The following is an 11,320-nucleotide window of genomic DNA, read 5'->3' as shown; positions in this document are numbered from 1 at the left end:
TTCCTAAATATCCTGTGGTCTGCTTTATAGACGAATGAGGTTCTAGGGACAAGGAAAACAAGGTTTCCCATTATTCTTTGTTACTGTGTGTTGAGTTTGAGTAAATTCAGCTTAAAAGATTCAAGAACAGAAAAGAATTTTTTTCTCTGCAGAAAGTCAGACCTTCATTTACATCTGAATTTCATGTGAGACGTCATAGTAAGTAGAAACTGTTTTCCCAGCCTTAGAATATATGTCACATAGGGGCCAACCACATCATAGTCCTTAGTGACTACAGGGATTATTTTTTAATTAGTCCAGTTCAATATTTTGAAGTTAACAGCTCGTGGGAGCTCAGAGCTCTGCTTTCTTAGCAATGAAATAGAGGTTTCTTTGTTTTATTTCCTTTGAGCGGAATTACTACCTCAGCCTTCACTTTCATCTTAGTGATTCAAATAAGAAACAAAGGAAATCATGCTCTTTCTTTGCAAAAGCTATTCATAGGATATATCTTTGATTTAATCATAGCAATTAAATAAATATGTATGCTTGAAAAGATTAAGATCTGTTAGAGTTGTTAATCTAACCACTTCTGTTTACCTACAGACTAGGTATTGTGCAAAGAGCTGAAATAAGAGCTTCCCTTCCCAGACTCACTATTGACCTTAACTGAGACTGCTCATGTTCAGTGTTTGTAGAGCTAAGATGTTTCCTGTGATCTTTTCACAGTGCTTCTCTGATTCAGAAATTATTAATCTGCTAAAGAGTAGATAGAGATCAGGAGCTGAACTGAGACAAAATGAACAACATAATTAATGAAGCATCTAATCAATGGGCCCATTTTGGATAATTAATTCTTGCAAGTTAACGTTTAAGAATCCCTGCAGAAACGTTAGGAAGTATTTTAAAATGTGGTGCTCGATCTGATAAATTTAGTTAACAGTCTGTGAAAGAAATTTGTGAATTTGAAGATTCAGTGAACGAAATGTATACAGAGTTTGCAGCAATTTTTTTGTTAACTGTATTCCTGATCTTGTATAACATGATTCAGTTCCCACATTTTGAATTCAACACCTTTGCATTCTTTTCTTTTAAGTAGAAAATAATGTTTTGTTAGTTATTTGAATGTCTTTAAATGTTCAGGGTTTTCACCTATAACTGCAAGCTGAATTTTGCAATCTAGCGGCATATTTTGAATTTCATTTTCTTGTTGCTTGCTGAGGATTTGCTGTTTACTAATTAGTTGGTTTTATGTTGTTTTACAGGTAACTGTTAATGACACCCACAAATGGTAACTTTTTATGTCTCCTGACTGGCTGGATATTTTAGGATTGGACTTCCCAGTTAAATTCTTACTTTTCGGAAGACAAATTAATTTTCTAGTATTCTAGCAAATATTTGTAATTTTTTCCCCATTACAGAAGTCAATAGCTAAATTAGCCCAAATGTTATCTGTTCACAAAAGACCTGATTGGAACTTTCTTCATTCCAAAGTAGGGTGGTCTCCTCCCTATGTTAATTTTTAGCTGAAGTAGGTTGGATACAGTGTAGACATGTTTTTCATTTTGAGGAATGGCTGTGCTATATACTCTGTGCTTTCTGTTCATGAACCAAGTAAAAATAAAGTGAGTAGTAATTTGCTGCTTATCTTCTACTATCAGGAGTAAAATGATTGGATGCATAGAGATTCTCAGTCCTTTTTTACCTTGTCCTTGCACTGAAGCATTTACACTATGTGAAAAGGTAAATACATTGTCTGACTCATCTAGGTTACAAAAAGGCCTCCAGATAGTACTACAGTTCAGGCTTTCATCTTGCATTCTTTTAACTATTTTAAATCCAATACAATGGAAACAAATCAGCAAAGGACTTAAAAGCACTTGGTGTGAATAACTTAATGCAGATCTGAAAAACAACTGAAGGTTAAAACTCAATTGACTCTGAATGTGGTCCATATACAAACTATTGAACTCAAGCTGAATTCTCATGCGAGTATTAAATTGCAGTGCAGCCTTGAATTGACCCTTTAGGAAGGAAACAATGCATATAATAGTGTGTTTGATACCAAGAAGGCACTACATATGAGCATGCAAGCATTTGAACTTCATGAAGGAAAAGAAAGCAGGAAAGATAAAGGCAGTCAAAAAGGTGAAGAGTGCATCTAAGAGAAGAGGAAAAAACCACACCACATATTGCCATCTGATTTATCTAGGTATGTTATTCTTCACCTTCAAAGTTGTCAGGAAATTACAAAGAAATAGCTGGTCCAGAACAGTCCTTTAATCTGGAGTATCTATTTGATAGAAGACCATTTCAACACTCTCAATTACCCTGATTAAATATTGGGTAGCGTCAGTGTTTGACTCATGCCTTTCGCTATAAGCAGCATTAAGAATATAAAATGTGAAGAGTGTTCTGTTAATTCTGGCTTGCATCTTCAAATGTGTAAACAAAACCAGAATATTAATCCAAATTTATCCAAATATCCAAAAATTATCCTATTTATCCAAAATGCATCTGGATAAACCATTCTCCTAGAAGTTGCTAAGTAAATTTTCCTGCTGTCTCTTCTAAATCATTTCTTGAGTTTAGTTTCACTTAACTGTGCTTACTTTCTTAAGGGAATACAATGGCTCTCAAAATGTTTTCCCAAGACTACAGTTTAATGATACAAAGAATTTGGCAGCAATACTCCAGCTATAATTGTTCTTGACTACTCAATCCCCAGTAGTGGTATATAGTACCTCTCAGTTTGAGGATTTGATCTGGTTTTAAAAGCCTGCAAAAATGCAGGGGGGGGGGTGGAGAGGCAAAAACAAATAGCCAGATGTGGGAGGGTGGGAAAGGAAACACTTGGGAATTACTGAAACCGATTTCTTTATGGAGGAAAACGTCTGTGCAACCATGCATCTGTAACAATATGACAAAAATTTCATACTTAGGGCACTTAGGAACATCCTAAAGTTTGTTTGGTGTTTGAATAATGAAGATTACACATCTAATTCACACGGAAAAGACTATCAGTTGTGGGCATGGGCATTCAACTGTGTTATTTATCAAACATTCACTGTACAGCAATACTGGTCTCTTTCAATGTGACTTTATTTCTGCATTGGTAGAGGTTAACATTATTTTAGGCTGTGATAACATATTAACTATTATTTTGAGGATGTCTGGTGTCCCCACTGCCTGTGATTTCACTGATGTAAAAAAGAAGGGACAAAGGTTTTTGGGCATGTGGATCTCACTGTTAACAAGATTGGAAACTACAGATCATTTTCGTGCATTCAGCATAGCAACACCTTACTGATGTGTAGAGTGTGGGATCCAGCTCATGCTGTTTGCCTGGAGAATTTTTCTGTGGAATCCTGAAAAAAAGTAAATACAAAACAAAGCTCTTACATGCTTCACTCGTGTATAAGCAGGTTTTCTTTACCATCATCCTTCACAGTCCATTACCACTTACGTATCTTGCAGGGTCAATTTTTCATGTATTTTTATTTGATATTGTAATTAATTGGACAACAGAGTTAGAGGGAACACTGACAGAGTGCTATACTGTCCAAGAGAGACAGGAAGAGAAAGATGTTTGCTTTAGGAAGACTGAATTCAGCAATTTTGGCTGGAGGATGTTAGTACAATTCCCATGTTGTTTTGACTAATCTGTTTAATATGAACAGGTCTTTAAGAGCATCAACTGAGTTAATATTTTTTCTCCTCATGGAAAACTTATCCAATGCTAACCTCTGAAATCACTTAAGTTCTGAAAGTTCACCAAAAGAGCTGAACTTACAAAGGTAGAGCAGCTGAGACAGAATTGTAGCGGTAAGAAGCAAGAGGAAACATATTTCATGGTGTAAGACAAAGAAATTGTAGGAATAGACCATAAAATGTGTTAATGTAAATGGTAGAATGGATAGATTGGGAAAAAATTATTAAAACACTCTAAGAGATGTCTGCATGAGTCAGTCAAACCTTTTATACTAGCAATTGATTTAGAAGTTCAAAGCAGAAATGCAGGCATTAAGTGAAGAACTTGCTTTAATGGTAAGAAAGAAGTCTAGAAGAAAATTCTGGTCCCATCTCATCCACAGAAAACATGAGCCTTTGTCACGTATGGATACTATGCAGTGTGTTTTCCTCCTTGAATTCCTTCTCATCATCAAGAGCTAAAGGCCAGCAGAAAGGAAGAAAATATAATGCATAAAAGTGCACTTCATGGTTTGCATCAATACATTAATGGCTTGGTCGTGGAAATTCGCTACATGGCTCCTGCCAAAACAGAACGAAGGACTAAACATCGTGTATTTTGAGCCATCTTCAATGCAGGTGGAATTCTGGTGTTATTTTTCATTCAGTTTGTCACCTAAATGAGATGTAGTGACTTGAATACTTTCAGATGGATTTCATGCTACCTGAGAGGAAGATTCCAGTATGCTTAAAAGCATCTTTTTTCTAATAAAACAAACATAAGTGAGTTCATTTTGACTGTAATCAGGCCTCAGTTAGGCTTTTTATACTAATTTAGTACTAATGCATTCCACCTAAAAGTTTGAGAATAGTGGTTTAATGGGTGGCTAGGCATACAGAGGCACAATTTCTGTTTTCAAGTAATTTCAGAAACTATAAAACTACTTCTGTAGGAAGTCGGTATTTTACTTTTGCGGTAACTCAGGTATGAGGCTGAGTAGCAAGGGCAGATTTTATACAAAGAATCTAATGAAAAGGGCAAAACACACAGTCTCCAAAGACTGAACAATTCTAAGTCTTCTAGACTAAATTTTAAAAGGAAGGATAAATAAAAAATAAGATGTGTTTGAGAAAGCTCTGTGATCTGCAGTCTTGCAGAATAAAGTTCAATTTAAGCAAAAAGCTTGAAGGTTTTACGGCTTTTAAACTGTGAGAGCATAAAAGCACGAGGATTCAGGTGCAAAAGGAATTACATTCCAAGAAGTGCAAAGAAAAGCAGTAGATTACAGGGGCAAAAGGAATTGTATCTTAACAAATGCAAAGGAAAGTTACTACTAAAACTTCCTCTGGTCCAAGTGAAATTTAGAATTCAATATAAAGTAACACTTCCTGTAAAAGTACTAATGGGAAACATAATATGCTGCTTTTCTTGGCTGACAGAGCAGAAAAGAATCTTAGAGGACTTATTTTTTTTTCTTGATGGCTAAATTGGGAGAAGAAAGGGGTAAATGTTGAATATATTGACTGAGATATCTTGTAACCTGTGAATACAGCTCAATGTACAGAACAATATGCCTTTTTTTCACTTATCTCACACAAAAAGTTTAATATTTGCTCTCTTATTTCCTTAATAAGGGTGAGTGTTACAGCCTTAAAAGTTTCCGAATGGAATCATGTGTTGGGTCTGTATCCTGTGGTCATCAGCTACGAGCCACTACTCATGTCGGGGTCTGACTACATTGTACTGATGCAATCGGATTATAGCACCAGGTGGGAGGATCGGTTTTCACTGGAGAAAGAAGAATGAACTACTCTAATGCACCAGGACAGTGGAGGGCTGAGCACAACAAATAAGTAGCTGTCCTTTGAAGATTTTTTTTCTTCCAGTGATTAAACTACCTGCTCAAGTGCTTATGCTATACTTATAGTGAAAGCCACTAGCTTGAAACAATTTTCTAATTTACATTGCTTCTTCCTTCCCCACCCTGCCACAGACACTCAATTTCCAATGCACTATTTTAGAAAGGAAAACTTTAACAGCAAGGCTTATTTTATTATGGAGCTCTGTTATGCTGTTTAAAAAATGACTAAAACATATTCTGGAACATTCTGTAATGCTGCATTACTGTTACCTGATGGTGTCTACTAAGTTTACTGTGACTTCACATTAACAGTGATTGCTAAACATAAACAAGTGGAAAAGAAAATTTTAAAAAATTCCACATGACATTGTCAATTTGTATTAAATGCTAAGAGAAGCTTTATAAAAGCATTCTCTTGCACTAATTTTTCAGTACCCTGATCCATGTTACAGCAAAGTAATCCTCTGTGGTGACAGTACTGAGTGAATACTGGAAAAGTGTAAATTCTTAACATTAATTTTATCTGTTTTCACATCTCAATTTGAAATGCAAGTGTAAAATATGAAGTTACAAAGTAAATATTTAATGACTTTTTTTCATACTATAACACTCAGGTCTTGCTGGTAAAATCAGAACTCTATTTACATTCTCATTTATTGAGATCTTTCTGTACAAAAACTATATTAAAATACTAGCTTTAATGGTATAAATTCATGAAACTAAACTAGGAAACATGCAAAATAGAATTCACACTGGTGCTACCCTGTCTCCTTTTTTAAAAGTTACATGTTTTACAGTAGCTTTTCTGCTTCTGCAAAAGTTTGAAGGACTCCCTCTTTTTTCCTCAGAATCTAGATTGGCAGCTGCAAGTATAAGAAAGTTCCTTCTGAATATTACTGTCGGTTGGTTGCAACTGAGAAAAACACAACAAAAAGTGCACGTCCATCACTGCATGATTCTGCAGTGTGACATTAAGCAATGCCCCTTTGTCCTGAAAGCACAGGAAAAAGAAAATGGTGGGGAAAGGTGCTTTAAAATGCTTTAAAAATACCCTTAAATGCTTAAAAAATACCTGTTCTAAAGAACCTAAAGAGGTGCTGCAGGTCATCAGTTTTTTGTTTGATTTTCAAAGAGTTAAGTCTTATTATAATGACGTGCATCATGCTGATGTTACCTGCACTGCACAGCAATTGATGTACCAAAAAGTAAGATCTGTTACAAAGATCATCATCAAATCATCATGGCTAGGCTTCGCAAATGAAGATTTGGGAAGGGCTCTACCCACATTTCTTGCAAGCACATTGGTGGCTAAAAAGGCCAATACGAGAGAGGCATGTCCGGTTGCAAAAGGCACAGCAGAAAGACTCCTTAGATGGTATATTCTGCAAGGCTTGATTCTTTCTGCGTTGTCTTTTCTCCTCAAGGGTGATCCTGCGAGCTTTCTCAAAAGCATCAGCAGCGTTATAGATGGTGTGTCTCCAGGCCTCCCGATTGGAGGCCAGAGTAGACCAGTTATGGTGGTCAATGTGGCCAAGGCTGAGATGTTGTTTCAGGGAGTCCTTGTATCTTTTCTTCGGGGCTCCTCTCTTGTGGCAGCCTGTGGCAAGTTCACCATAAAGCAGGATCTTAGGGAGGCAGTGGTCCTTCATCCTGGAGACGTGCCCTGCCAGCAACCATTGTGTAATGGTTAGCACTCTGGACTCTGTTACAAATATATCAGAGGGAAAAATGGAAATGTTATAAGCCAGTCATTTTGACTTTGAGGATCTGCAACAGGTCAGTAATCTCTGGTTTGCTCTTGGGTTTACTTTTTTTCTTATGATATGACTACAATGTGTGCTACATTTTGCTGGATCTCCCCATGCACAGAACTGAACTCATTTCTCATATGTGTTTTTGGTGACTTCATGACCAACGGCTACAAGAAGTGAACACAGTGATTCAGTAAAGTCCTGTATGGCTACACAAATCCATGGCATGCTGTTAAAAGAAATGCCTATACCAAAGTTGTTCTGTCAAATAAAAGGATAAAATAAAGGGCTACTTAGTAGTCATGACATTACTTTAAATATTCTGTACTGTATATATTTTTGAACAGGAGGTCAGTACTTGATGAAGGAATCTGCAGCTTTCCTGTAATCAATTGATTTCGCTGCTGAGATGACAAACTTTCTGGTTCATTATGTGCCTGTTGTCAAATGTGTTTAAAATATCAGTTGTGGGTCATGTCAGCTAAATTCCTGTGGGCATCAAAACTGGCATCAATGGCAACTGCTTGCAGTAGTCAATTTTGATGATCAAAGTTAGAACAAAAGGGAGGGATGGCAGTCATGCCATCAGCACATGCACAACGCCCAGAACCACTGCAGTTACTGCAAGCTAGATCTTCCTTCCTCAAATACCTGCATGCATGGATGGATGTCTGTCCTGTCCAAAGTCCCTCAGATGAGAATTTAAGAGCTGTTCCATTAAATTAGTCATCTGACCCAGAAGCTGGGATCAGATAATAATGCTTAATGAACATATTAAACCACAAACAGGTGCTTGGCAAGTTTCTACATTACCAATGTGTATTGTGCCTTGGTGTTCTCTTAGAAGTCTGGAATAATATTGTTTAAACATTACATGCTCTCTAAATGCAATCAGGTAAATTGATGCTGTTGCTTTCTGGCATTTGGTAAATCTTAAGGTTGTACACCATTCTCACCACTTAAAAGATCATCCAAGGTACAGAACTTCATTGCAACATATCCATGGGATTAAAAATATACTGCTAAATATGCTGCTTAATCACTGAATAGAAATTCAATAGGTCCTACTGTTTGTCAGGATTCTCGATGATCTGTGAGGGATTATGCCTTCCTCTGATGCATCCCTCTGAAACAATTACTACATATTTCATAGTAATTTCAATCTGACCAAGACATCATTAGTTGCAAGAAGTAAATTAAAGCTCAGATTTGTTTTAAGTGGAAAAGCCAATATCAGTCCTTGGAGTACTTTGATATCTAATGAAAAAACATAGAAATTAGGGTTTCTTTCACTAGAGAGCTGCATGTCAATAATGCAACTGTGCAGTGAATGCAACAGCACTTGAAGTCATCTATAGTTGGAGGCATAGACTCATCTACCATACTACAGTATTTCCAGGAACATTCAGAAAGAAAAATCCACCTACAAAGCATATTGCTCCCCCACCCCTTCTTTCTGCAATAGACTCCCACTAGTGACCATCAATAAAGAGGCATAAATTTTATTTATGTCTATCAAATCATGAAGAAAAATACTAACAAAAGCTGGTGCTGCTTTATCCTTTACACAGAGGGGAAGAACAAGATGCAAAATGTTTATTACCCCCACACCAGCACTACTAACCCAACCATGGCAATGCACAGGGGAAGTGAGGTGTTTGAATCATTGAGAACCACAACAGTTAGAGCAGGAAAAAAAATGACATCAAATCCTAGTCTGCTACCACTATCTGCATACTGTTGATTTGATATTCCTTATCTTCAGCTTTCAGCTGATGTGTGGTGTTTCTGAACATTTAGTCTCCTGTTTTGGTTCATTCAGTGAGCACTGCAGTAAACCCTGAGCATCAGACACCAGAACTAAGTATCTCGTTATCTGTTAGACTGAATAAAAAGAACTGTTGCACAACTTCAGAGCTTCTTTTAGGTTCTTGTTTCCATCGGATACAGATCAGCTTGTCTGTAGATTAGAAAATGTTAGTGCTTTTCATGAGGAGATGTCGCAGGGTATCTTGTCGTGAGGCCTTGGTCCGGTGGGGGAAGAAAGACGCACAAGACACGCTAGGACGGTGAGACAAGAGATGTCTGCCTGCTCAGCGCAGCAGGCAGCCTTTATTGAGCATGCTAACTTCTACTTTCCCACACACAACATAAACATATTTTCACAAAGACATCCAGGAGTTCAAGCACCTGCACATTATCAAAGTCTTAACCTTGTACTCCCTGCAACCCAAGGCCGTGTCCATGGAAACCATCTAACCAGCTCCACTGCTCCCATGGAACACAGCCTAACTTTTGCACTACCTCAATCTTCAATTGTGGGGCTACAACTTCACCCCACAAGGAGAAACCATCATTCTCCCAAGATATGAAAGATAAATTGCAATACTCCAAAGTATGAATTTGCTGTGAATATTTATTTTCAAATGCATAGCATAAATAATCCAAACTGCCCTTACCAGTTTGAAAAAGGAAAAAAAGATGCAGCTGATGAGTTCATGAGCACGTCAAGAAAACAGCAGGGCCCTTATTGAGAACACGTGTGGGTACTGCAGGTGCCAGCAGTAGCACGGCCAGTAGTGCCACTCCACAACTTGCTGCCCTGCTCAGGAACTGACCCCAACTACAATACCCTCCCACAACACAACAAGGCAGCTGGGACCAGCTGAATGATGGAAGCCAGGGCAGAGAGATGGAAGATAATCCTGGCTTGTGGACATGGAACTGGCCTTTTGAAGTGTAGAGGGAAGTTCAGCAGATGCTTCAATATATGTGTCTAACACATGCTGTGGTCAACAATTGAAGATGAAAAGTGTAAGGGAATGTCATAATTTGGAATTAATTCTAAACAAAAAAAAAACAACATGAAAACATGAAACAATTACTTTCACAAACCTGATTGTGATCTTAATGTAGCAGTATCTGTTGTAAAATAAATACAGTGAGTGAAGAGATTAATTGCTCTGTATTGATTTCAATTTCACTGACTTATGTCCTAAATTAAAAAAAAAAAACAACAAAACCCCCCTAAACTTTTGAAATGCTCTCAACTACTCAAAGTCTCTTCTCATGTCTGTAAATAAATTTTATTCTATTTATCTCCAAAACCATTTTTCATGAATTAACAACAAACACTTACCGAAGAGATCTTAAATTTATTAGGTGCTTTTATTGCAACTTCTGTAAGACAAATATGTACTCAGAAAAACTGGACCCAGTGTATCAGAAAGGTAATTTTTTCATATTAATACTTTTAATATATTCAATATTTCTATAAATTCAGATATTTTTTACTATGGAGTTTTATAGAAGTGTATCTGCTTGAAATCACTAAGCAATTTTTAAAAATAAACATCATACCATCAACTGTTTTCTACCACTGTTTGTAACAGACTATTTCATGGTAGGAAACTTTCTAGATGGAAGTGTTTTGCATTTCAGTAAAAACCTATAAAACTTCAAGAAACTTTAACATATGTGTAACATATCTAGTCTACTTAAATTGTTTTGGTGACTGCACTATAACATCCTCTTAAAATAATTTATAATCTGTGGATTTATAATAAAATTATAAAGTGACAAGATTTGTTATATTTAAGGTGGTATTTTAAAGTAATTTATTTAATCAGTCAATTTTTGGTCCATGTAACCACTTACATTGAAGTCAGTTGCATTACTAATCAAGACTTTCAGTAGCAATGCATATACAGGTAACTCAGGCTTTAGATTTTCACTGAATGTGCAATATTGCACACACAAATCTGAGAGACACTATAATTACGCATTTTACAACACTTAGCGGTTTATTAAAGCCTGCATACACTAACTACACTGTGTAAAGGGGATATCAGTCACACCATTTTGGATTTTAACACAACAAAACATTTATTCCACAGTGGGTTTTTTAATACGAAAATCCTCCTTGCTCTTAAAATAGTTTCTGCAAAAAGCCACCCAACCTAGGTCCAGGTAAAACATTCATGCCTATAAATTATATCCATTACTGGTAGAATTTTAATACAGTAGGCAGTAATTATT

Source organism: Neopelma chrysocephalum, unplaced genomic scaffold (assembly GCF_003984885.1).
Source record: "Neopelma chrysocephalum unplaced genomic scaffold, ASM398488v2 Primary Assembly neopelma1_71, whole genome shotgun sequence".
Lineage (NCBI taxonomy): Eukaryota > Metazoa > Chordata > Aves > Passeriformes > Pipridae > Neopelma > Neopelma chrysocephalum.
Note: the sequence above shows the minus strand (reverse complement) of the source record.